Below are 27334 nucleotides of genomic sequence, written 5' to 3'. Positions count from 1 at the left end.
GGTACTTTGGATTTACTAAGACTACCTAGGTTCCCATGACAGACCCTAAAACATTGTGCTCATGTTCGCGCTCAGGTTGTGTCTAAAAATACAGCTTAGAAAACTAAACTTGGCAAAGTATAGATATCGCACCCCAGAACGGCTAATATTTTCTTGAGACTTCAGGCTGCGGCTTCCACTCGTCCAATACTTTCCCTGCTGGGGAACTTTATCGAGACGCTCCACAAGAAGCCGACCGATGTCGCCCCAAATATTTTTTCAAGTAATACATTTAGCAGTTCGATGCTGATTCATCAGATGTTGATTCGTCGACGCGTGCTGGCTCGTCATATAAATGCAAAACCTAATACTAACGCACATGGAGTTCGTTTCACGTGCATTAAGTACGCTAAAGAGAAATTTTTGTTGGCAAAGGCTTCTGGCTTATATTCTTCAGAATGAGGTGACCTTTGTGGTCTCAACCGGCACATTGAAGCGAGTTTGCTTAAGAAGATGCACTGGCCCCGTGATTAGCAGTCCCTGATAGCCCACTTATACAGGGTGTCCCAGCTATCATGCACCAAGATTTTTTAAAAGAGCAATGGCGTTACTCGAACAAAACCTAGCGCATAATGTTTCCAGTACATTGGAGTAGCGGCCAGTAGTTTTTTTCGTCAATGAGATTTATTTAACAATTTATACGTAATTATCTATTTCGAGAAGTACTGTCCTAATCATTGAAGTGTCAGTGAGACACTTGTAGGTTCACACGAGAGGAATCTAACTGCGGTATTTTCAGCGACGACCATTGCGTACTCATTTATTCTGACTGATAAAGAAACCCCGCGAAATATGGAAAATACCATGTGACGGCGCTGCCGCGCGCATCATAAACCAGCGCCCTCAAATAAGCAGATTGAAAGCAACTGCGTCGCCCGTCACACGTTCGAAAAGACAGTGCATCACCTTGATAAGGGTATGTATGGAAGGAGCAGCAACCGCAAGTTTCGCGGCATAAAGTTTCTTGCTATATAAACTAGAGAGGAATCTGGCGCTAGCGTCTATGCGGCTCACATCAAAGCCGTCTGCGTCGTCATAGGCCGCCATTATACCGTGCGCTCGCCTTAGTTTCATGATTGGCTGGGACTGAAACGTTTTAGTGGCCTTATGTTTGAACATAGTGCCACAAAAACGCAAATAATGGAGTGTCATTTTGTAAGTGAAAAATAAAACATGCTGTTTTAAAGCTAAGGAAAAAGGAAGTGAAGCGTATTTTTGCCGGAACGGTTGTGCTTGCTATTCTGCCGGTCAAGCTGGTATAGTAAACAACAATGTGAATATTCTGTGAGAAACTCATTAGACACTCTCATTTTATTAATTTTACCATTAATTCAAATTATAAGTTGTTTGAAAAGCTGGGAAATGTTTTTGGGCGTGCCTATGGAAACGTGGTGAACCGGTGCACCGGCCGTCAGCTACAGTTCAACAAAACTTGTTGCTGAGCGAGTTGGTTCATACTTGAAGGAAAAAGAAAACGTTGCGTTAAGCAGTAGTGAGCGAAGACAAAATATGGACGGCTGCATGCGCCCGTTTCTGTCGTATCTGGTCTTCGTCGAAGTACATTTGGTTTATTTTTTTTCGTCAGCTACAACTTTCGCGGTGACATGTTACCCGTTCCTTCGACTCCGGCATGGCCAACGTTAGGTACGATCACGCACTTCCTGCTGTTTCACCAAGCACGCAGTTGCCACGGCTCACGGCTACCACAGAACAGGGAGCATTTCGGCTACCTCGTAGCTTGTAGGCGTGTTGATTGATTGATTGATTGATTGATTGATTGATTGATTGATTGATTGATTGATTGATTGATTGATTGATTGATTGATTGATTGATTGATTGATTGTGGGGTTTCACGCGCCGACGCAACGCAGGCGATGAGGCGCGCCGTAGTGGAGGGCTCCGGATTAATTTTGGCCACTTGGGGATCTTTAACACGCGCCGAAATCTCGCACACACGGGCGTTCTTGCTTTTCGCCTCCATCAGAAAAGCGGCCGCCGCGGTTGGGAATCGAGCCCGCGACCTCGTGCTCAGCAGCGCAACGCCTTAGCCACTGAGCCACCGCGGCGGGTTCGTAGAGGTGTTAATGCATAGTGAAGAAAGCAAACCCCCCCCCCCCCCCCCCCAAAAAAAAACGCTTAAGAATCCAATGGTCATGCCAAGCCCAAGCCACAAGCGGGGGTCTTCCCTTAACCCCACAGGACGACATGGATTCCCAGGTGCATGCAGCTTCCTCTCTAGTATACTTACTAAGAAACTCTATGCATTATACCATGCGCTCGCCTTAGTTTCGTCATTGGCTTGGATTGAAATGTTTTAGTGGTCGTATATTCGAACACAGCGCCACAAAAACGCAAATAATGGTGTGTTATTATATAAGTGGAAAATAAAACAGGCTCTTTTAAGACGACAGAAAAAAGGAAATAAATACCCGCCGCGGTGGCTCATTGGCTAAGGCGTTGCGCTGCTGGGCACGAGGTCGCGGGTTCGATTCCCGGCCGCGGCGGCCGCTTTTCTGATGGAGGCGAAAAGCAAAAACGCCCGTGTGTACGAGATTTCGGCGCACGTTAAAGATCCCCAGGTGGTCAAAATTAATCCGGAGCCCTCCACTACGGCGCGCCTCATCGCCTGAGTTGCGTCGGCGCGTCAAACCCTACAATCAATCAAAAGGAAATAAATCGTATTTTTGCCGGAACGGTTGTTCCTACTGCGGGTCAAACTGGTAGTTAACCACAATGGTAATATTGTGGGAGGAACTCACTAGAGACTCTTATTATATTAATTTTACCATTACTTCAGATAATAAGTTGTCTGAATAGCTTGGAAATGCTTTTCAGCATGCCCAGAAAACGTCGCCTTCATGGTGAACCGGTGCACCGACCGCCAGCTGCAGTTTAACAAAACTTGTTGCTGAGCGAGTTGGTTCATACTTGAAGAAAAATGAAAACGTCGCGTTAAACAATCGTGGACGAAGACAAGATGGACGGATACAGGCGCCCATATTCGTATCTACCGTATTTTGTCTTCGTCGAAGTACGTTTGGTTTCTTTTTCTTTTCGTGAGCTACAACTTTCGCGGCGGCATATTACCCGCTCAGCCCTGCGTTTCTTCGACGCCGGCATGACCAACGTTAGGTACAGTGCGCAACACCCTTGTCTATTACACTGAGTTCAACTTCATCCAGTTACCTCTCAAAACTGCGGACTCAAATTTGTCACAAAAAACATAGAGGTCAAAATATATGGTTCCGACTTCAGAATAACACAATAGTTTTCTTCAAATGCTTTTCGGCCGAGGCAAGATGAGGCTATAAGCAGGAAACCTGCGTTATAGACAAGTGTGTTGCCCTTTGTACGATCACGCACTGCCTGCTCTTTTACTGAACACGCTGTTGCCACGGGTCACGGCTACCACAGAGCTGGGAGGATTTCGGCTACCTCGTAGCTCGTAGACGTGTTAAAGCATAGTAAAGTAAGCAAATCCCAAAAACCGCTTAAAAATCCAATTGTCACGCCAAGCCCAAGCCAGAAGCTGTGGTTTTCCTATAACCCCCCACGACGACATGGATTCCCAGGTGCAGCTTCCTGTCTGTATAGTCACTAAGAAACTCTTATGTTTCGCGGGGTGCGTGTGGGAATTGAGGCACAAACTCGTTCGATATTTTTATTTATTTGTTTTGTTTATTTCATTCTGGCTAACTCAGGCCGGGTTCAGACCGTTGCCGCAACTGTAGTAATAACTTTAAAGAATGACGTCATTTCACGTCTCAGCTAACCGAACTGCGTGACACGCCGTCTTTTTACGTCCATAGATCACGATATGGCTTTCGCGTCGGTATACGTCTGAACATAGCCTCAGACGCAGCCTGTTCGAGGGCACTGCTTTACGATGCTCGCGGGAGCGCCATCACGTGGTATATTTTTATATTTCGCGGGGTTTCTTTATCTGTCAGAATAAAGAAGTACGCAATAAGTTAGTAGCTTATAATACCGCCGTTAGATTCCTCTCGTAGGTGCCTGCAAGTGTCTCACTGACTCTTCAATGATTAGGGCAGTACTTCTCGAGTTAGCTAATTATTTTTAAATAATTAATTAAATCTCATTAACGCAAACAATTACTGGCCGCTACTCCACTGTACTGGAAAGATTATGCAGCAGGTTTTGTTCGAGTAACGCCGTTGCTCTTTTTAAAAATCTTGGTGCATGATAGCTGGGACACCCTGTATAGTCATTAGTATTACCATGGCCTATTGAACAAACTTCGGAATGGCCGCATCGGTCAGATCGGCGCGTTCCATGGTTCGAACAATGCGATGGCGTTGACTTTGTGGTGAGGAATCACTTTATACCACACTTGCATGGCAAATGCCTCTGATTCTGCTGCGAGAGCCGTGCACGCCAGGTACGTAACGATTTCCCACGTGACGTCAATGCTGGACGGGGTGACGTCAATACAAGGCACTTCGAGTGAATGAGTCGCTTTCCCTATGGTTATCATTGATGTCGTCACCGTTGCTGATGCTGCTACCTCCGGCCAACAAAGCTGAGGACATAGCATATCAACGGACAGGAAGTAAGTGTGCGGCGGTATTAAAGGAAGGCATCGGCCGAGGCTGCTGTCGTGTCCCTCCGTACGCGTCGACCGGCAGGCATCGGGTCGCAAACACGAAATACCGGCAGAAAAACTTTTTTTTTTCTTGCCCGTCGCTCATTAAGGAGAGGGGCTGCTCGACCTGCAGTCCTTTCCTAAGTGGCCGCTATAAGATGGCGGCTTGCGGGGCGCTAGCAGGGCTAAATTAATTACTCGTTGCTCCCCGAGTAATTAGCCACGGAGCGACGGGTAACAGATAACCTTTACGCGAAGGACTTTGCCCGCGCGCACGTCGGGGAGGCGTTACCTCGCCGCCTGTCGGTGGTTAGTCGTCGCGCCGGAGTTCCAGCGGTTCCAGCTATACAGGAGACGCGCGCGCCATTTTTCTCCTTCACGACCTGCAGCGTGGATGGCCTGGAGCATCTGCGCACTGCGGCAAGCTTCAGCGCTCATGGCGCACTGCGGACTTCGACTGTGACTCCTGCTACTGCTAATTAACACGGGAGTCGGCGAGATCGCTTGGACACCGTGCAAGCACGCGCAGACGAAACAGGAACCACGTCCTTATTTGCCCCCTGTTCTATCCTCCGCACACGCTTTTGTGAATCCTTTTGCGCCGGTCGCCATGTGTCTCCCGCTGAGTTATACGCGTTTCTGTTGCATGTCAGCATGTAATTCTAAAGACGGAGGCAATCATATTCCTCTTCCCCGGCACTCAGTTTTTTTTCACATTTCGAAGCAGAGCTAGAATAAATAAATAAAAAAAGACATGCCTTCCGCGTACCTGGCCGACTCCCTTGCCGAAAGTCCTAACTTCGTCTATCGCGAAAAACCTTCCAGTGGGCCATGCACAAGTAGTCACCCTCAACCTGAAGCACCAGATGAAATGACCACCATGGATTGGTGCCTATCGCCCATACCTGCGGCAAAGTTGGACCGGCTCACTCCAACTTACTCACAAGCTTATGTTTGGAACCATCTCTCGCTGAAACTCAAACTCATTGCTGAGCAACTCATCTACGCTCACTCAAACGCAAACTCACAGCGAGCGCAAAGTTAAGAACTCACTCGGGCTCAGAACTCGATTCGGGTTCAGAACTCAAACTGCATTTCGAACCCACTTGGGCTCAGAGCTCAAAATTGACTCAGAACTCACTCGGGCTCAAAACTCGAAATGAACTCAGAAATCACTCGGGCTCAGAACTCAAAATGGACTCAGAACTCGGACGCAGATAGATTTAGAATTCATATGGATTACAGTTTTTAAAGTTCACGTGATTTCATTAAACGTACGGACGCGAACTCGTATTGCTTAATTTCCCGCGTTTGGTACGAAAGACATGATCCCGAAAGTCCAGTGAGATCGGAAACAATTTCCGCTACAGATTTAATACAGCTATACTTGCTAGCCATGATGACAGTGATGACAATCAAATGTACGTATGTATTGATAGTCATACCAAACCCTTGATATGGGCTGCGTGTTCGTGAGAAAGAGGATTCAAGCTCGAGGGTGCGCTGGTGCCCGGGGAAGAAACAAAGGACGTTGAACAAGGTAATGCGCGCTCAGTTCATTTACATCGAAGCTGCTTATGGTTAGGGTCCCGTCCATTCACATTCTGCATCCTCACAAAACACCTTGTGACAAAGTCAACTGTTCCCACGAGTCTGTGAAGTACGGTGCGTTCATGGGACTGCTTCTGTTTTAAGTAATGCACTTTATAAGCGACCCCAAACCATCCACCGCCGGCGGCGTTGGCGTCCGCAGTGCTCCTCTATATTTGAAAAAGAAACAGCATCCGGCGCCAGGTTTCGATCCGAGGACTTTGCGGCCGCAGCGCAACGCTCTACCGACCAAGCCACGGACGCGATGGTAATATCAGTGTTAGACGCGCCTTATATCTTTAACGCATTCAAACTACGTCGTCAGCGGCGTGCGTTGGCGACTCAGCGGCGTTATAGCGGCTTGATAACTGCGTGGTGTACACGTGATACTACAAACCAGATGGAAGAGAAGGCGGCGAGGCGGTGGGCTGCGGGGGCCGAGCGCAAGCGCCGCAAGCGGGCCGACAACCGTGCATTCGCACTTTCACATTCTCCCCCTCGGGGAAATGCGGGGGAATTTTTATGTGCATCCTTGCTTTATTATAAAGACCCGATCCTGGGACAGGTGTCGCTTCTGACTCCGGTCAACAGCACCACCCGTGGAAGAAGTCGCAAACATGGACTGAACATCTCATGGTGTGCCCATGTGCAACATGCATGTTTCGCTCATAGTTAAAAACTTGTGATCACCGACCATAGGTTTATTAAAAGCGTAAAAAAGAGACGTTTAGGCTTCCGTACGGAAGCCGATAGCGTCGGCGCGTTAAACACCACAATCAATCAATCTTCTTAACGACAGAGGTAGCGTAGCGTTCATTTATTGAGAGTGCTTGCAGAATGCACCCCGGCCTACTCTAATTCTATGTCTATATTCTTTCTCGTGGTTTGTATCGGCACTGACAACTTGTCCATGTTGATATATTAATCGACCTATTCTAGCATCTCATTACCTAGGGGAATAGGAGGCTGTCTGCACGTCTGTCTAACATTACTTTCGGTTTCTTCGTATGTTTTTTCACCCTACGACAGAGCTTTGTGAGTATAGTTTGCGAAGCATTCTTCACAATTCTTGCATCGACCCACTGAACAAGACTACGCCATCCCCATACCTGAAGTGGCTGAAATTTGCTTTATTTACTCGTATCCGGCTTCTCCGGAACAACACGCCCTCCAGACAGGCTGTCAAAATATGTCAAATTAACAGACAATTGGACTCTAAAAAATTCCCGCGGGTCTGCTTTGTCACAATGCACCTAAGTGACCTATAGCGGCGTCCACAGGGACAATTTTGGTAAATAAGGTGGCGTGACGTACGATTTTACTCAAACATTTTACTCAATGCAAATCGTCTTGCTACCATTGCGTGATGTCACAACGCATGCCACATTTTTAAGCCAAATGATGTCGACGTTGTAATATTTTACAGTCCGATAGCAGTGATTGGCCTTCTCTGTGCATTGTCAGGAAGCAGGCTTGGGGCAATTTTAGAGTCCGTTTATTTTTCAGTGTCCGTATACTTTTCAGTGTCCGTTTACATGTGGCTCAGTCCCCTCCCCCCTCCTCGCTCTCTTTTAGGGGCGAAGCCCCTTAGGGGCTCGGGCTGTCGGCGTCTCGTGTCGTCGTCGAATGTCATCATGGTAAATCCAGTTGTTAAACGATGGTAAAAAAACTAGGGTATAATGGCTAAAACCGGTTCAAAATAAACTAACATGATTTAAACTTATTTAAAATACAGGAATAATCAGGATTTCATTGCATAATAACAGAAATTTGTTAAATTCCGTCTGGAAATTGGTTTCAAGCGCCAGGTTTTCTCCTGTAAAGCATACTTCTTAGCATGACGCTGCGTGTGACACGAAGACAACTTACGGCCAGTCTGTCTCTCATTTAATTTCTTAAATCCGGTTCAAAGCAAGAGAGGGCACCGCCGCCTCAGCAAGTGCGCTGTCGCGGAGCCCCCGTTCAGGTTGCTTTTAAACGCGGAGCGTTTCTTAGTCGCACGATGTCCCTCGACCGTCGGCGGCGGCGTCCACACGCTCACTGCGCATGCGCGTCGCGGCGAGGCGCAGGTGCGCGTCTCTCCCCCGTACCCTCCTCGCTCTCAACAACAGGTGCAGCGTTGTTGTCCGTCCGCACCCCTCCCCCTACACTATATAAAAAAATAATAGTTATCGGCGCCTGGTTTCGATCCCACGACCCTGTGGGCGGAACGCGAGGTACATGGTGCTCTTCCCACTGCGCCACAAAACCGACACAGAATCAAAGGCTACGAACGCGCCTTATATCCTTGACTCATTCAAACTACGTCAAGAAGCTGCTGATACAACGCATTCACTACCACCAACTCCCCAAACACTAAACGTTAACGCAAAACTAAACGTTAACGCAATAATAATTAATAGTAATGAGCAATAATAGTTAACACATTCACTACCACCCCACCACCACCCCCCAAACACTAACGTTAACGCAATACACCCACCCCCTACGCGACGCATTTACTCGAGTCGGGGAGATGGGCCCAATTTTTTTTCCATTTTGTAGCAACCCTCTTCGGTCGCCTAGCCCTGTTTTTTTCTAAGAAACGCATGCGGTGTGTGTCTTTGCGCGCTGACCAACCGGAGGACGTGGCTGTCGAGGTGGACCATCGTCCCAGCTTGGGTTCGGCGCGGCGGCGGTTCCCCCCCCCGTGGTGTGTGCGCTGGTCGCTTCGGGCTCCGGGTCCTCAGTGTACTTCAAACGACCTTTCTTTTCCACTGTTTACTTTAGTGTGTTTTGTCTGAACTACTTTCTTCACACCCATAATTCCCCAAGCGCGCGTTTTCGGGTTCAAACCTTGTGTCTGTGTTTGATTGGCCCTTTTCCCTTTGGCGGGAAAAGGGCCAATCATTGGTGTTTACAAGCTTATTGGTGTTTACAAGCGTCTCCCCGATTGGCTGCAGAAAGTGCCTTACTCCCCGTGGTCCGCGCGCTCCAGGATACACTTTTTACCGAGTGTACCCCCAGACTAGCTATTATCACAACCGATGTCACCATGCCTCATAACCCTGTGTAGCCCTAATTTTATAATTATCATACATGTTCTATAACCCACTGTACCCCTAGCTTATTTACTATCATATTCATTGTTTCCATGTCTAATAACCCTGTGTACCCCTAGTATAATCACTATCCTACCCGCAGTCTTCGTGTCTTAGAGCCCGTGTAACCCCAGTGTGATGACTGTCATCCGTAGAACCCTGTGTACCCTAGCTTAATTGCCTGTGTAGTCTGTATTCTGCTTATTAGCTGTTCAACTGTATGTCAATCTTATATCCCCTTATTACCCCTTGATTCTCCAGTTTTGACCATTATCCCCAAGCTGACTATAACCCCAAGCTGACCATTCACCGTAATTAATACTCCTTCTCTTCCACCATTCCTCCTCCTCCTCTTTCACTATCCCCCTCCTCGCTCCCGTTCGGCTGGTAGAGGTGTCGGCGTAACGCCAGACAGTTATCTTCCTCTATCCCCCCCCAACAACCACTTCCTCCTCCTCCCCCAATACGTTCCCGACCGGACCGCTTGACGCGGACATAACGCGGCTCCGCCGGGCGGCGGGCGGCATGCACCCGGACTGACTTCAGAAACCCTGCCGCCCGTCGTCGGGTCCTTTCGCCGGGAGACCGTGCTCCAGTCAGCCCTGTCCCGTTAAGTACTCTTAATCTTTTGGCTGTCTTTCTCATTTATATAAAAAGTGTATTCGTTTCAAGTTTGTATGTGTTAAATTTCATCAATGTCACCAGTAAATTAAATCAGTTAACTTTAAAACTTCTTCAACGCCTCGATTGCTTCACTGCTATCATCATACTACCGTAGCGGCAGATATCATCATGCTACCGTAGCGGCAGAAAGATGCGCCGTGTGGCTAGAGAGAGACTTACAATCTTTGAATACACTTATACACTAGCCCCGTTTTTACAATGACCCGACGAGGGCGCGTTGAGTCGAAATAAACAGTTTTTTTGGACTCGACACCCCCATGTATAAGCGGACGGGTTGGATCGGAGAGCCGTCGCGGCGAGTGCAGTCGACCCGGAGGCAGGTGGTGGGTTGGCTCCTTCGTCGGGCTGAGTCGACGGGGCGCGGGGAGCAGAATACCGTATTTGCGCGGTTCTAACTACCCCCCCCCCCCCCCCCCCCCCCTCCCCATCGTAACGCTCGGGTAAGTTCGCGAAGGAAAATTCGAAAAAACACACTGAAAGTACTGCGCAGATGAAAAAGACGTGATACCACGTACCTGGAAGAGAGATTTTATTTGGCGTATGCAGCTGTGGAAGCCAAAAATGATTGTGCTTCATAGATTGCTCATCCAGCTCCTGCTGGAAATGAAGTTATACCGGGGAGCATTGAAGCTGTTTGCGATTTCAAGTGTTTTGATCTTTATAATTCTAGGTGTTGCGGGCTAATTTCAGAAGCACAAAAAAATGTGCAACAGCTGACCGAGGTACGCGGCATGCCCTTTAAGGCGCCGAAATTCACTCCCGTGATGTTGACGAATTGTTTTTATTGAATTGAGTTGGATTTTGGGGGGACTTCGTGTCGGCCGCATGGCAATGTTGCTGGCTGCTTTAAAGATTATTTCGGTTTTGAGCCCGATTATAACGCGCACACAAATATTTAGGCTACTTTTTAGCACAAGAGTGTGCGCATTAGTATCGTGAAAATATGGTAACTATTTTTCGGGGGACCCCTCCGCTCCCCACACCTCGATTCTTTGAACGGGGTTCATATAAACGCGGGAGGGGTCGAGGTCGCTGAACCCGCCAGTCGACTCGACCCTTTCTCGTCGAGTCCATGTATCCGGGGCTACTGCATGTTTCACCCATCCACATGTTGCACGTTAGTGGATATGGCCCGGGATTTTTTTTTGACCAGGTAAACGCTGAAATTCCGGTTCGTCCGTCCGGCCGTGCATTTGTCTGTCTGTCTGTCTGTCTGTCTGTCTGTCTGTCTGTCTGTCTGTCTGTCTGTCTGTCTGTCTGTCTGTCTGTCTGTCTGTCTGTCAGTCACCCGAACAAAAGAAACAAATTTCCAGCCAGAAAACAAATTCTAGCGCAGTCACTAGTTGGAATCGATCAAGCCGACTTCTTGAGCGTGTGAAATGGGAGCACTGCCGATTTTACTCCCACACAACAGATGACTCCAAGGTGTTTAGAGGAATGGCAGGTGCACGTGTGGAACCGCATCGTGCCGTAGCTGCAAACTTCAACCGAGGCCATCCTGGATGCAGTAAGTACCGCGTAACATGAAATGCGCAGAGGCAGGGGTGCACGCACCACGCAAAATTGTTTCTTGGAAAAGCTTGCCGCGTCATTTGTGCATCACAACGATGCGGCCGTCGCAACGCTGTCCTACCGGTGCCGGCTAGTGCATTAAGTTGAAGATAGATACGAATTATGCAGTAACATACGAAATGATAAATCGACTTCCCAATTGAGAAGTTCGAAAACTCCTGGCAGAGACAGAATTGCGCCATCGTCTTTCGACGCCATTTGCGGCGAAGCGCGTGGATATGCGTCCATTTTTCTTTTTTCAAAACGCAATAAATTAACGGTCGCTCACGGCGAAATCTCTTTATGAGATGCAGTGAATGTATGCTTCACACTCCTTGGGGACCGCCGCAGCGATTCCTTGCGACCTTTTTCAACGAAGCCAAGGGCAGGGTACAAGTGCTTAAAAATGAAAGCTCTCCGGGTGCTATTTTGGGGTGTCACAGGCACACGCGGAAAGAACAGACGTACGAGTATACATTTCGCGAGCACTCGTGGTTGTTTACTCAGGGGCGGAAAATACTCCAAGAAGAAAAGACTCGAAACATGATCTCCCCACCGTTGCTTTATTTCCCCCGCTGAAAACAAAATCCCGGTTTTCTTGCTCGCGTTAAGGCGTCCTTACGACAAAGCGATTTTATGCGGGGCACCAGCGTCACCGTCGTCTGCCGCGCGACAGCCTAAATAGAAATAACTGCTTCCCGTCATTCCTCTCCGCCGGCATCTTTCCCGGAGCGAGCGAAGAAAGGGAGATGAACTGCGCATCTTTCGGAGAACACTTGGCGGGCGAGGAGGCACTCCACATCGCCGCCACGCGCTCCGGGCGGCGGGGCGGGGACGGCTCCCCTTCCGCATGCTCCCTTCCCCCGCGCCTTTTTCTCCGTCCCTGCACCCCTCGCGCCGCGAGATGCGACTTGGGTTTATTTGGCACGGGAAGGGTTCTTCCTCCCCTTCACGCTCTTCCGCGCCGGCCGACTTTTTGATTTATGGGATGCGGAGGCAATGCGGCTCTGCTTTTCCCGCTTTCTTTCCCTGTCTGTGTCACTTTCTTCCCACCGCGTCCCTCGTTTTCTTTCTTCCCTGTCTGATCATTTCTGCCCCGTCCTTTAGGCGGGTGTGTTAAGCGCCTTTCTCTCGTTTCACTCCGGATCGCTGCTCCGTGCGCCTGTTTTCTTTTGTGCTCTCTGGTTACCTTCCCTTTTCTCGGTCACCGCTTTCCTCCCCCGAGGGCGGCCGTGTGTTCGCTGCGTCACTGGCATTGACGCGCGGCGTCGATAACGGCTCGAGGACGAACCCTTGTCGCCACTGCACGCTGCCCACGAGACGTGAAATGGGCTCACGGTTTCTGTCAAGTGCACCACGGCTGCCGCTTTTCTGCCGGCTGCCGAAGGAGAGGGGCGACCGCGCAAACGACCGTGTTAAACTCGTTTGAGTTATTTTTTGCAGCGCGCGCGTTCGATGCGCGTGTGTCAGTGCAGGGGAACCTGCTTTTTGTGTAAGAAGGCGACTGCGACTCTGGCCCATTTCAGAAGACACAGCTAGAGCTGTTTTAGTTGCTCTAGACACAGCCACGGTGCTCCCCACGAGGATCATTAAATGGCCCATTAAACAAGAGGGCGTCTGCAAGAGGGAAACGGCTACTTGGGAAGCGTTCCATAGCGCGAGGCGTTCCATAGCGTGAACTCGGCGGCAGCGAGAGGTGGTCGTCCACGCCAGTACACTGCAGTTGAAGGGAGCGGAAGTACGTAGACAAATGAGCGAACAGACAAGCCATTGCAGCCGACTCTCCCATTACACGGCGTCAGGAACGAGCAGCGGCGCAACTTATAGGAGAAAGATCGAAGCCATTTGACAGCGTTAAGGCGAATCGCGAAGAAAAGCGCCTCATGCAAAGCCCTTCGACAATGCGAAGAAGAAGAAAAGGCGTCTCTGGCATTCAACTGGACATCCATGCTTTCTCATTCTCAACGAAAAATAAGAAGTGCTTACGTGACCTCAGACTTCATTAAAAATAAACTTCCATTTCTTTAATAAGTGATACTATACTTGACATACTCAGAGCGTTCTTGTATTTTTCTTGTTTCGTTTATATGCCGCAAAAAAGGCGCACTGTCGCAGCTAAGAACACATTTCTTTGTGTGTGTGTGTGCCATGGACAAAGCCAACGTTCAGATTGGTTATAGCTTTTTTTATCCGCTACACTTTTTGAGGTAACCTGACACCGTTTAGCCCTGAGCGAGGTGCTTTAAACAATAAGGGACGGACAGACGAGAAGACTATGTTGTCTTGATGATTGCTCGAAACGCGCGATACCGTTAAGCGCGAGGGTGCGCACTTTTTTTAGGTTTTCTTTCGCCTGCGGCGGATTTCATTTCGAGACTGAGATAAAAACACTGCCGGATGCTTTGATTATGTCTTTTGCATTTTCTTCATCTCGAACCACCCCATCGTTTTGTTACACGTAAGAATTTTCAGGGCGCACTTTTTACTTCGGCTCCACTCCGCTTTGCGGACGCGCCTGGGCATTTTTTCCAACGCACTTGCAGTAGCTTTACGTTTTTCTCTGTCGAGTTGGTTTGAATGGCGCTTGCATTGCGCTTACAACTCTCTTACAAAGCATTCACTCTTTCCTCGGTTACTCTGCCCGGCTGCTGTGAGTGCTCGCTGCCTCGACGGCCTGTTCCCCTCGCCACCTTCGCGCCCTGTCGCCCTCTCTCTTCTCGCGACAAGTCACCCTCCTCGCGGACCGCACTCCTTCCCGAGCCCGAGCTCGCAAGTCCCCTTCAGCTGGTCCTGGATGTGCCTCGGAGGCGGATTTCCTGCTTTTCCTCCGGGAGTCGCGCCGGCGTTTTCATTTGCTTGTTCCGCTGGCTTCCCAACTTCCGGTATCACCCGGAACTGGAACCAAAACGGCAAGAAAAAGCGCGCCGAGAGCGAGTGAAAGGAAAGTTGCCCAGCGCGACAGCCAAGGGTGAGGGCGAAAGATTGAAAGTGCGCAGCCGCGAAGCAAGCAGCCGATGGATCGAGGAGGCCCTCTCGCCTCTTCGCTCCTCGGCGTGTTATACCTCTTGGTCTTTTTCACTTCCGCTCTTGCTACTTCCGGTATCCCCTCTCGGCGGCCACCGACAGCAAAATAGCAAAGCGCTGCCTCTTGCCCCCGCCCCGTCAAGGAAAGGGCGCCCCTCTCCTTCTCCCCCGCTCGCTTTCGTCCGCCGCTTTTATAGCGTTGTTTCGTGTTTGTATCGGCCCAGTTTATCGTCTGCCTGGCTGAGGGCGGAAGCCGAGCAGAGGCGGCGAGAGCGGATCGACCTCCTCTCAACTACGCTATGATCGCTCGTTAATTACGGGTCTCATGGAGCGCGCCTGTTCGCGTCAAGGTGTGTGTGTCGCATTAGTTTTGTTACTTCGAAGGTTACCTGGCCTTCTGACACCTCAACTAACCTGATCAGGTTTGTTTAATCTCTGACATCTCAAGCGTAAAAATTGCGGGAATCTTAAGGACGATCACGAAGAGTATTAAAGGATTATTTACATCGATGCAGGGAGGAGGTGACCGCCTCCTGTGTCAGCCTACGAGTATGGCTAGATTCAATTTCATTCACAACATCTTAGAGTTAGTTCCCTATCTGCCTGCAGACGCGGAGGGGGTCCGGGTGATACACCGCCACGGCCGCTCTTCCATGTCTCTATTTGTAGTTCCGATAAATACTGTCACCTTACGGAATGGTTCCGAATAAATAGTGAAATACGGGATTCAAAGGATTCAAGGACGTAAGGATTCAAAGCGGGAGCTTAGGCCTAACTTCCTATGTTTAGGCCTAAGGTTAGGTAGCCGTCAAGTTCAGCTTTACGACATGCAAAGCAACGTCATACTCATTGTACGTCAAGCTGCGGGTACCACCTCCCTGCGTTAGGCGTCAAAGCGTCACGTTAGGCCTAATGCCAAGTCGCCACATTATCGCCTCCCCCCCCCCTCTCGGCTGCGCATCAAGAGAGAGAGCAATGTCTTTATTGGAAGCAAGGCGGGTTGAAGGATGGCGTAAGATCAAGGGCTGTAGAATTGGGAGGGCCTTGGACTTGTGAGTCTTTTGGAAGCAGTGCAAATGCGTTGCTAATTAAAAAAAGTGGGGGAGGCTTGACGAATCAGGATTCGCGAATTTACCGCAATGCCAGAAGTCGTAGGCTAATAGTGTTTTCGCACCAATTAAGTCCCAGCAGTCTTGAAAAGGAGAATGATAAGCATGTATCAGACGCTCGAAGAGGGCAGCGTCGATTACTATTGCGCAGCAAGGTCGAGGGGAAGGTATTCTGGAGCAAATTTAGGAGAAAGATGAGTGACACTTGTTCAGGCCGCTGAATGCGCACAACATGTGGTCTACGAAAGCGACCTAACGGGTATGCAGGGATGTGAAGGGAAGTCTCTGCAGGCGCGAAACTAGCTGCGGGAGGAGGGGCGACAGGGAATGACACAGGGGGTAAACTTCTACGGAAAACATACGCTAGGCTAAATCAAGACCAAAGGGTAAAGTGGCCCTTTGCATTACGTGATTGACACAATTCCTACAGACGTTCGGAAGAGGTGCACTGAGAGGCCGAGATGGGGAGACGAGGGAAGCGTATAGGTATAGTTATTAGGAAAAGCCACTCTAGACCACCTCCTCTAGACCACCATACTGGCGATAAACGCGGAAAGTGTAGGATATAGAGTGCTTTACTTTTTAAAAATCTTTCGATTAATTCGCATGACCCAAGCTCTTTCCTTTTTTGTTTTCGTCTGCACGCTTCGCGTCCTTTATTAGAAACGTCGTCCAGGTGGCCTAATTCTCATTGAAGCGCCGTGCATTGCGTAGTTGTAACTGAGATAGTGATTCGCGACTTTTTTTTAGGGGCGAAGCCCCTTAGGTGTTGGGGCTGTTGGCGTCTCCCGTTGTCGTCGTAATCGTCGTCTCAGGTAGTCACGGTACTAAAACACCGGAAAACTGGTTTACGCCTCGCGCTAGAACTTGACGCGTACTCGTTTACGCCTCGCGCTGGAACGCTTCGTAACTCGTACTAAAAAAAAACACCTGGACACTCGTTTACACCTCGCGCTGCAACGCTTCCTGCTTCAAAGACACAAGACTTTTACAGCAAAGCTGTATACCTCTACCCTACAAAGGTTTCATCTCCGTTGGCAAAAAAACGGCAAGGCGCCAAGGTGACACGTATACACTGCATGCTTCGACCCTCCCCAAGTTTCACGTTGGTGGAGATGGCCCGGAATTTTTCAGATTGCGGGATCCAGTGCAGATAGGCGGGATTGTTGGTAGCTTGCTCTTAGGCGAGAGAGAAAAAAAAAAAAGCAGTTTTTTTTTCGCTCTCGCATGTGTGCGAAGGAAGTGCTAAAATCTGTCGCAAATAAACTAGATATCTTGCGCCCTTAACGCATTTATTTCGTCGCGTGTCCAGTGCGTTAAAATTCGCTTCGTACGAAATAATTTTCTTGCTTCAGCCCCAGCTCGCGAAACGCACCTACCGGTCGATGATGGCTGGTAAGTACCGTGAAGACGCCCACCTCGCGCACGTATTTGGAGCAGGCAAGCAGCAAGGAGGGAAGTACGAGCTATGTATAAGCGGATAAAGACAGGTCTATGTGAGAATAAATATATGTCGCGCACAACAATAATCAAACAGGCAACAACCGCAATGCCTATTACGTTCTTTGCTCTGCTTTGACACAAGCAGGGAATTACTCGGGGGAAATAGGGGCGTCTGGAAAGAGCAAACGGAGCGAGGAAACAAAGGATGGAAAAAGGGTGGTCTTCAGAAACGGCAATGGACAAAGAAAGGAAGGCGAAAGGGAAGGGGGGGGGGGGGAGGAGCGCAGGGTTATTTCAGTTATTTGCTTCCCTTTCTCGCCGTCCCTTCCTCCTTCGCTCGATCTTTCCCGTTACCCTCGCACAATTTTCCAGCAGTTTCGGTTTGGAAGCGCGCCGCTTAAAGCGGATATCGAGTTGAGAATAAATGAGTCCAGTCTTGACTTTGCTTCTGTGACACAGGAGCGTGGCGGTTCGAGAGCGCGGCAACAAAAGAGCTCAAGAGTAAAAGCAGAAACAGAAGCGCACGGCGGCTGGTTGCTGCGCCGTCGTCTGCGCGCCAAGGCGGAGACAAACGAAGATGTAAAGAAGAGCGAGGAAATTGGGCTTCGGGAGGATGAAGAGGTGGGAGCGGTCTGGGGAAGGAAGAGCAAAACAGAGGGGAGAGGGGGCGCGGTGACTGAGAAACAAATAGAGCGAACGCAGCCAGGCAGGGAAAGTGCGCGGTCGAAACGGCAGCCTCCCACGTCGGCGTGGGGGCAGCAGAAAATAAGTCAAGCTTCCACGAGCGGGGGAGGAAGAGGAAGAGCCGCGATTCTATCACTAGCCTAAAATAAAAGAGGAACGCGAAGAGATGACAACGGGAAGAGGTGGGAAGGGGCAGCCTTCGAAAAGAGAGCGCCGGGGACAAGGCGGCGAGGAAAAAGGCAAAACGGGTTTCGGCGCGCAGGCGTCGAGAAGCGACGCGCACCGCTCTCTCCATGCTCTTCCTCGATTCGTCGCTTGTGCCTACTTGCTGTCGTTATGCTGCCGCTAGAGAAAAGGGGGAGAGAGAGAGATAGAGAGAGAGAGAAAACGAGGAAGCAGCGAAGATATAAACGACAGCGATACCGGGAAAGAAAAAGCCGTGAGGAGTCATTTTCTTCGCTTCTGCAAACACAAGCGGACGCAGAAGACTGCACTGTGTGTGCAGTCTTCTGAATGTATGTTCTCTGCAACCCATCGCTGGATTCCGTGCTAGAAAACACAGAGAAAGCGTGGCGTAGGAAGAAACAAATGAGCGCCAAGGCAGACGAGAGAATCTTGAGATGTAAAAAAGAGGGCAAATGCGGGGGCGGGCAAGGGGTGGCGGGAAAAGCCGCAAAACTTCGCTCTCCCTTGGAAGGGCAACGAGAGTGAGAAGATGTTGTAATATGAAAAATAAGCGCCGCTCCGAAGGAAGGCAAAAGTGGGAGCCGGCAAAAAAATATACCCCGAGACACGAAGACATAAGAGAGGGATGGAGCAGGGATAGGAGTTGCTTCTGCTGTTGCTGCGCACAGCCGAAAGCAGCCGCCCCACCGCTGTAGCTGCTGCCGCCGCCGCTGTTGTGAACAACGTAGATGTCGCTGCGATCGGTGTGTTTGTGCGTGTGTTCTTTTCATTGTCTCGCAGCGAAGCGGACAGAGGGCGCGTTGGCATTGTAGGTTGGGAAAGGGGGGCGCATCCATATTGGCTTGGCTTTCTCCTTTTGTTTTGGCCGCTCCCCCTGGGCTATTTTTTGTTGCCGCCCTGTTTGTTGCGTCCAATTTCTTACTCTCCACTGTTGCTCTCTTTCTGTGGCGCGGTCGTCGCACTCTTTTCTTTGTGTCTGCGTCGGGGAGTGTGTGAGAATGCGCGCGTATATCTCGCGGCCTTATGGATTGATTTATCCTTTACGAGATGACTCTCAAGTTTCAAACTGCTTTATTACTTTCGGGAGAGGAGGTGGGCATTTCCCCCTCTCCTCGCCTCTCGGAGGTCGTTGGGGGAGGGCCATCGGAAGCGAAGGGAACATAGGAAAGGGTGGAGTAAGGCAGAGCAGAAACCAGAAAAACGAAACAGAATCTGAAGTAATGAAATTTATGGAGTCACGCTGCAGCGCACCGAATGTAGAAGGGTAAGTAATGCAGGGCAAAAGATGAAGATGCTAATAGCGGCGGAGAACGCACGAGGAGAGAGAGGGGGGGGGAGGGAAGGGGAGTGAGGAAGACGCAGCAGTCGACGGATTTCTTCACAGCCTTTGCCGCTTGTAGTACTGCAGTTAAGCAAACGGGCTAGCGGAAAATGGGGTCAGTATGAGAATGTTCGTACTGGCCGTTTGGTTCATGTCTGTATTAGTCATTTGGTAAAAAAAAAAAAAAACATGCTCAGTCAGTATGTTCGCGGGTAGTAATTCCCTGTGAAGGCCCCTTTTTTGTGTGTCCCCCTTCAAGTAATTTCAGCAAAAACGCGACTTTTTCGTGTTGTTTGGGTGTGTATGTGCGAGCGTATTTTCACATTCATGGAAACCAGCTTACTCCTTATTCAACCATTCTTAGCTAAAATGAAATAAACGATACTATAATGCAGGTAACATTATAACTGGCGCTCAAAATTGTTCGGAAATTAAGATTGTCTCGTAAGTTTTGACCTTGTAGTTTTGTGTCGCCATTAATTTACTGTAGCAATCGGCCAATTTTTCCCTGTCGCCAATCGCCGCCTTCATCGCGGTCACAATCTCCCCTTTAGGCGCGCAGCTATTCGGTAGATGAGGTTAGGTAGCACGCGCTCCTTGTAAGCCGCGACAATTCGCGTACACACGTAAAAACTCTCGTGGGTTTGGCCTCCCCACACCTGCTCCTGAGTGTCCAAACAGTGTGATCAAAGGGGCGAAGCGCACCGGTGACAAAGTCTAGCATAAATTCTGAGCCACAGCAAATAACATCTGCGCTGTGACATTACGCAACCTTTGCATTTCGTGATGTCACGAGGCAAATGAACTTTGAAGCCAGGCGTATGTGGCATTATGCCTCAAATTTGCTCCGTGGAAAGCAGAAATTAGTCACTCGGGCGCTTTCTGGAAACGCGATCGCGTCAAATTTAAAATGTCATTGTATTTATGAACTTGTTTCCACCTATTTTCGATGTGCCTTTGCAGTTTGACTTCCTGGACACGGAAGCAGGCGGCTACTTCGATTTACAATTACAGTTTACGAGATGCCGCTTCAGCAACGGCTGGCCGGTCAAAAACAACAGCTGTTGCGTCTTGGCGTCTCTCCGCAATAATGACGCTTGATGTCTTTTCAAAACGCAGCTGATTCTTTACTGCTAAGCAGTATACCTCAACCAGCCAAGGAAATTTTCGCGCCCACGTCATCATAAAATTCTCAGGCTAAATAAAAGAATTTGCTGGCACCACCAACAATCGAACGTGGACCCCAATAGAGTAAGGGAGCGACTGGCCGTTGTTTTACTGACTAAGCTTCGCCCACACGAGGGGACCGGGAGACAGGCGGTGTACTTAACGGGCACAGCGGTGGGTCTACCACTTGCGCTCATTTAAAACTCGTATGAAGTGCAAACCGCATAATTTATGATAACGGAATTCACATGGTTTGGATTAGCGGTGAACGGAACAGCGTCTGGGGAGGTGGAGGGCGGAGAGGGCGCTCCTTGGCGGCAACGCATAGGGTGCCTCAATTCAGGCCACCCGCCGTACGGCGGCGCTGGCATCACGGCACCCTGATGCATGAAACAAGAGTGAGAGGGAGAGAGATGACTTCGTAGCTGCGCGTGGCGCCCGCCATCGCACCCTTCGCCAGGCGCTCCTCTCCGTTTTCTTTCTGACGCCGCTGCTGCGTTCGGACGCCTCCCCTGCGAAACCTAGGCAACGGCTGCCAGAGTCTCTGGTTTCACTCTTTGTAGATCCACGTGTGTGAATTCAAGTGACGTCGCGTGGGTAATCGTCGTGGGTGTCGTTTACAGCTTCGCAGTCCAACCACCTTCACAGTGTCGCAAAGCCCCCGCTCCGTTTGCTCTTTTCTCTTTTGTAACGTCCCTCTCCGGTCGCCTAGCCCCGTTTTTTCTAAGAAGCGCATGCGGAGTGTGTCTCTGCGCGCTGACCGACCGGGAGACGGCTGTTGAGGAGAGCGAGCCATCGTCTCAGCTTAGGTTACGGCGCCACAGTGGCGTTCCATTCCCCCCGTGGCCTGTGCGCTGGTCGCGTTCGGGCTCCGTGTCCTCAGTTTCTTCAGACGACCTTCCTTTTTCTTCCCCTGTTTACTTTAGTGCGTTTTGTCTAAACTACTTTCTTTACACCCATGGTTCTCCAAGCGCGCGTTTTCGGGTTCGGCCTTGTGTCTGTATTTGATTTTTCCTTTTCATTTTGGCGGGAACATAGCTGATTGGAGCTAAGAAGCGTCTCGTGGATTGGCTGCAGAAAGCCTTGTTCCATTAGGTCCGCATGCTCCAGGATGCACTTTTTCCCTCAATACGTCCCCCACCGGACCGCTTGAAGCGAATATAACGCGGCTCCGCTGGCTATTGAGGGGCGGGGGTGGCAGCTGCACCACGGGAGCCACTTGCTGCCGGTCGTCGGGGCCATACGCCGGGAGCCCTACGCCCGCCAACTATGTTTCGTTAAGTACTCTTGATTGTCTGTTTTCTCCTATTGTTTATGTATCAGTTGTAATGTTTTGCCTCTATGTTTTAAATCGAAGTGTCAATGAATAAACAAGTTAACCTTTTGAACCTCTAAAATCTTCGAGTGCTTCATCGCTGGACTCATCCTTCAACAGTAGCGGTGCTACACCAAATTACGCCGTTACAACAGCGTGGGTTAGAGCCATTTTTTTTCTCTATCCCTTTTTGTTGCGACATTGACGCGGTGACGAGGGTGTCAGAAATTTATTTAATTGCCGTCAATACATTATTATTATATTATTATTATTATTATTATTATTATTATTATTATTATTATTATTATTATTATTATTAGTAGTAGTAGTAGTAGTAGTAGTAGTAGTAGTAGTAGTAGTAGTATACTTTCATCTCATCTACCAATCAGTTATTCTTATTTCTGATGGTCGTCAGACCCACAGAAGGCTTCTGTGCACGCAAACCCGTGATGCGGGAAAGTAAGATTTCAAGGCTCACAAGAAGAAATATAAAGAATTATGGATCCACGTAAGTGTGCAGCTAAAATTTCGGTACCTGTACATGAAAAGCTTGGACACCAGTTCCTAAGAGAGGCCACAATGCTAACGATGAAATATGTAACGAACATTGGAAGCAAAGGCATCAGAGATAACCAAAAAAGACTCAAAGCAGACAGAAACATTTGGGGAGGTGCTCAGAACTTTCCAAGAATGTGAAGGCGAGAGCTTAGTGGGACCTTCTGTTGATCTGCTCTTGAACTTCCTGTTAAATTCTTCAGCCATGCCCGTGGCCACTTCACCAGCCCCGTGGACAGCACTCTCCGAAGTTCGCTCCATCGCCATTTCCCTTTGCGCGCTGCATCGCCTTTTCTCAGAGCACTCCTACGGCCCTCCTCCCACACTGCTGTTTCCCTTTCTTGGTGCGCCATCCCCAGCTCACGCTCCCGGTATGGTCCCTAGAAAGATTTGCTAGTCTGCCGTCCGGCGGCCGCGTGGCGGGCTCCTCCGTGATGGATGCAGCGGCGGCGCTGCAGGCAATTGGAGCGCGGCCGGCCAATGCCTACGCGGGGAGCAGTGCGGCGGACGGCAGTCCACCATGCTGCCTTCGTAGGTCTGGGTGGTTTCAGCCGATTTTAACTGTTCGTTTTCGTCCTCTCCTCATTTCTGTCTACAAAACAGATTAGCCAAATAAATGGGTCCCTACGAATACGAATAGTTTTTTTTTTACCGAAGCATGAATTGATGGGAGTACGTTGTCGTGTATTGTGAACGATCAAACCAAACCACGGAATCGCGTCGCTGCGTTCTATCCTCTATATCCTATTCCGGGCAAAAGGCTTCCACACATCCTCGGGGGCATTGGAAACACTTTCGGCACGACATCTTGTGCTAACTGGGGCACCTTACGTGGAATTTCGACTTGTTACCTTACAACGAAGCGTTTTTGTGTATACCCCCGCCGGATTTGTAAACACATGAAAACCTTTATGTGGTGTGAGGGCTCTCCGCAAATTCTTTTGGGGCACCTTGGAACCATCCTGACTTCTCTCTGTTTGCGAGTCAAATATATGTTTTGAAGATTGAACGGGATCTCACCAATTCGCATCATTCATTAATTTGGCCCCATCGCACGTATTCGCACGTCTTCGCAGCCAAGGACGATATCGAGCCTCGACTGGCTCCGATGACCGAAGTCCGATGCTTGAAGAAGGTGAGGGATTGGGACTGCCTTTCTTGCTGGATATTAGGTTTATTTACACTATTTACATTACTCCAAGTATATATATATATATATATATATATATATATATATATATATATATATATATATATATGTATATATATATATATATATATATATATATATATATATATATATATATATATATATATATATATATATATATATATATATATATAATTATATAATTACGTAATTAATTAAAAAAAGTAACGTCACTAACGGTAACAAATAGTCTAACCATTTCCACATGCCTTCTTTGGCGTTGTAGACTGCCGGCATTTCTTTCTGTATTTCCTAACGAGCCCCTCATTTCCAAACCCTATTATCGTGCGAAAGCTTAGTGAGGGCCTCGGTTCTGGCAGCCTTGATGCCAAGGTAGCATAAGAGGGTTTCCCGCCAGTTACCCGCTTATGACAGGCTGTAGACGTTCGCATCACGCCCCGGGGGTTGAAAAGAAGGTCCCCTTCTCCCCGTGTAGTCTGAGTGGCGCTGGCTACCACCCTCACGCGTCAGATACAGTTGTAGTAAATATAAATACCCCAGAAAGTGAAGGAGAACACAGTAGCCCAGATAGCCGAATTGGTAAGGCATTCGAGATCTTATCGAAAGGCGTGGGTTCGGTTAATAAAAAAAAGTAACGGTAACAAATAGCCTAACCATTCCCCTATGCCTTCTTTGGCGTTGTAGACTGCCGGCATTTCTTTCTATATATATATATATATATATATATATATATATATATATATATATATATATATATATATATATATATATATATATATATATATATATATATATATATATATATATGAAGGACCCTCCTTCCAGTGTGAAGGGCTCGCGAGCCTGTCCCCGCCCGACAAGCGACGCCGGCACACAAGGAACAGATATCACCGGTTTATTACGGGCAAGAGAAAGACATGTGGGAAAAACATCCGAATAGAATAGAATGGTCATGGGAGCATCGCGACATAAGAACGCCAGCTGCTTCCACTTTGCAAAAAATAAGACGGCGCTCCCCCAACACTCACAAATGTTTCCGAGTCCATTGTCCTACGCCACACCGTCCACGCTCACCAGATGCGCTGCTTGGTCCCGGATGGCCAAGGGTCGTGGTTGCAGTACACAGCCTCGTTCCGCTCCCATCCCGGCGATCCGCCGCGGCCGGGCTCCGTCGTCCAACTCCCCCCGCTGTTCTTGTGAGCGGCGCTTTTAAGCCACTGGGTTGGTTGTTCGCATGTTCCTGGTTTTACGCGCACTGCACGTGTTTTCTGCGGCTCATTGTTCGTCGCACACGCAGGCACGGGCACATGGCGCACTGACGTCACTATCGGCAGTCGATGCTTGCTCACTATTGCACCGCAATGACCCTACGCGGGCGCACGTAGGGGCTGCGTCCGTATACAATAGAGAGTTTTAGTTTGGCGTTTTTACGCTCCGCTCAGCAGCTAAGCGGAGCGGGAGTGCGACTGCGCATGCGCTCTCCGCTTAGCGGCTAAGCGGGCTAGCGGAGCGAGAAGCACGGTCCGCTAAAACGCAGCTTGAGCGGACCGTCGCGGCCCTCTCCGCTAGCGCGGCGGGGCGATGCGGACGCCCTCTCGCGCGCGTGCGACGACTTTGCTTATTCTAAGATGGCTGCCACGCCTGCGACGAGCGTAGCGGGTTCAGGCTCTTGTTTGACGCGCAAACCGCGAAAGCGGTTCTGCATCGACGAGGACTTGTGCTTGCTGCGAGAAGTGGCGACTGCGCACCGATTTAAAAACTATACAGACCTATTCAAGTTAACTGCAACGAAACGCCGCGTTTGATCGTTGCCGTCGAAAAGGATTCGAATGGATGTGGAACGCAAACTTGTTGGCTATTGTGTGGCTATCATCAAGTCGAAAATTTATTTCCATTGGTTGTAATTGACCACTAACGCAGTACGATTGCACGTGTCAATACTTAATAAACAAATAAGCTATACGTACTGGTTTTACTTTGTTAAAGTAGCCAAATGGTTTTCGGTTCTGTTTCATTACGCCAAACTTGGCCAGACGGCGCTGCTAGTCCGAAAGGTCCGGTCCGCTGCGCATTACGCGTAACTAAAACGAGAAAAGCGCTCGCCGCTCCGGTGCAGCTTAGCGGGGCTACCCGGAGCGGAGCGGAGCGTAAAAACGCCAAACTAAAACTCTCTAATATATATATATACATACCTCGGCAAAGTTGGCGCGGCTCACTCAAACTCACTCACAATTTTTTTTTCGAATCACCACTCACTCAAACTCAGACTCAATGCTGAGCAGCACATCTGCGCTCACTCAAACTCAAACTCACATTGAGCTCAAAACTCAGAACTCACTCGGACTCAAAACTCAAAATGTACTCAAACTCAAAATGTAAGCAAAACTCAAAATGTACTCAAACTCAAAATGTATTCAAACTCAATTTGGACTCAAAACTCAAAATGTACTCAAAACTCAAAATGTACTCAAACTCAAAGTGAACTCAAACTCAAAATGGACTCAAAACTCAAAATGTACTCAAACTCAAAATGAACTCAAAACTCAAAATGGACTCAAAACTCAAAATGTACTCAAACTCAAAGTGAACTCAATACTCAAAATGTACTCAAACTCAAAATGTACTCAAAACTCAAAATGTACTCAAAACTCAAAATGTACTCAAACTCAAAATGGACTCAAAACTCAAAATGTACTCAAAACTCAAAATGAACTCAGAACTCAAAATGGGCTGAGAACTCAAAATGAATTCAGAACTCACATCGCCTCACAGAGATTGAGACAGTCAGAGAGTGAGAGTGAGAGTTTGAGAGTGAGAGATTGAGAGTGTGAGAGTGAGAGTGAGAGTGTGAGTGTGAGTGAGAGTGTGAGTGAGAGTGAGAGTGTGAGTGAGAGTGAGACTGTGAGTGTGACTGAGTGAGAGTGAGAGTGAGAGTGAGAGTGTGAGTGTGAGTGAGTGTGAGTGAGTGTGAGTGAGAGTGAGAGTGAGAGTGAGAGTGAGAGTGGGAGTGGGAGTCGGAGTGAGAGTGAGAGTGAGAGTGAGAGTGTGAGTGTGAGAGTGAGAGTGTGAGTGTGAGTGTGAGTGTGAGAGTGAGAGTGAGAGTGAGAGTGAGAGTGAGAGTGTGAGTGTGAGTGAGAGTGAGAGTGAGAGTGAGAGTGAGAGTGTGAGTGTGAGTGTGAGTGAGAGTGAGAGTGAGAGTGTGAGTGTGAGTGTGAGTGAGAGAGTGTGAGAGTGTGAGAGTGAGAGTGAGAGTGTGAGTGTGAGTGTGAGTGTGAGTGTGAGAGAGTGAGAGTGAGAGAGTGAGAGAGTGAGAGTGTGAGAGTGTGAGTGTGAGTGAGAGTGAGAGTGTGTACCTTTTGCTGTATACCTTTTGCGATATCCTCATAATTATAACCAGAAAGCATTTTCATATTTGTCCCACGTGACCCCCTCGACGAGACCTTTAATTTGATACCCCACACACCCTAGCAGGGTCATATGGAATTCATACCAGTCAAACTAACCATGACTCATGACTGTAACCAGGACGCATTATTTAGGTGTCCGACATGATTCCCCTAACTGGAACCTTCAATTTGACGCCCCACATGCTTCAGCGGCCTCACCTTGAATTTAACCCCATCTATGACTCATAATGACCATCTCATGATTCGAACTACGAAGCTTTTTTTTTATTTGTACCACGTGATTCCCCTCTTCAAGACCGTAAATTTGATACCCTACACACCCTAGCGGGGTCACTTCGAATTTTACAACCAATATAAGACTCGCCATGACAATCTAATGGTTATAACCAGGAAGCATTTGTGTA

The sequence above is a fragment of the Haemaphysalis longicornis genome, unplaced genomic scaffold, assembly GCF_048455015.1.
Source record: "Haemaphysalis longicornis isolate Haplotype H1 unplaced genomic scaffold, Haemaphysalis longicornis Haplotype H1 scaffold_1, whole genome shotgun sequence".
Taxonomy (NCBI): domain Eukaryota; kingdom Metazoa; phylum Arthropoda; class Arachnida; order Ixodida; family Ixodidae; genus Haemaphysalis; species Haemaphysalis longicornis.
This window is presented reverse-complemented; position numbering follows the sequence as displayed.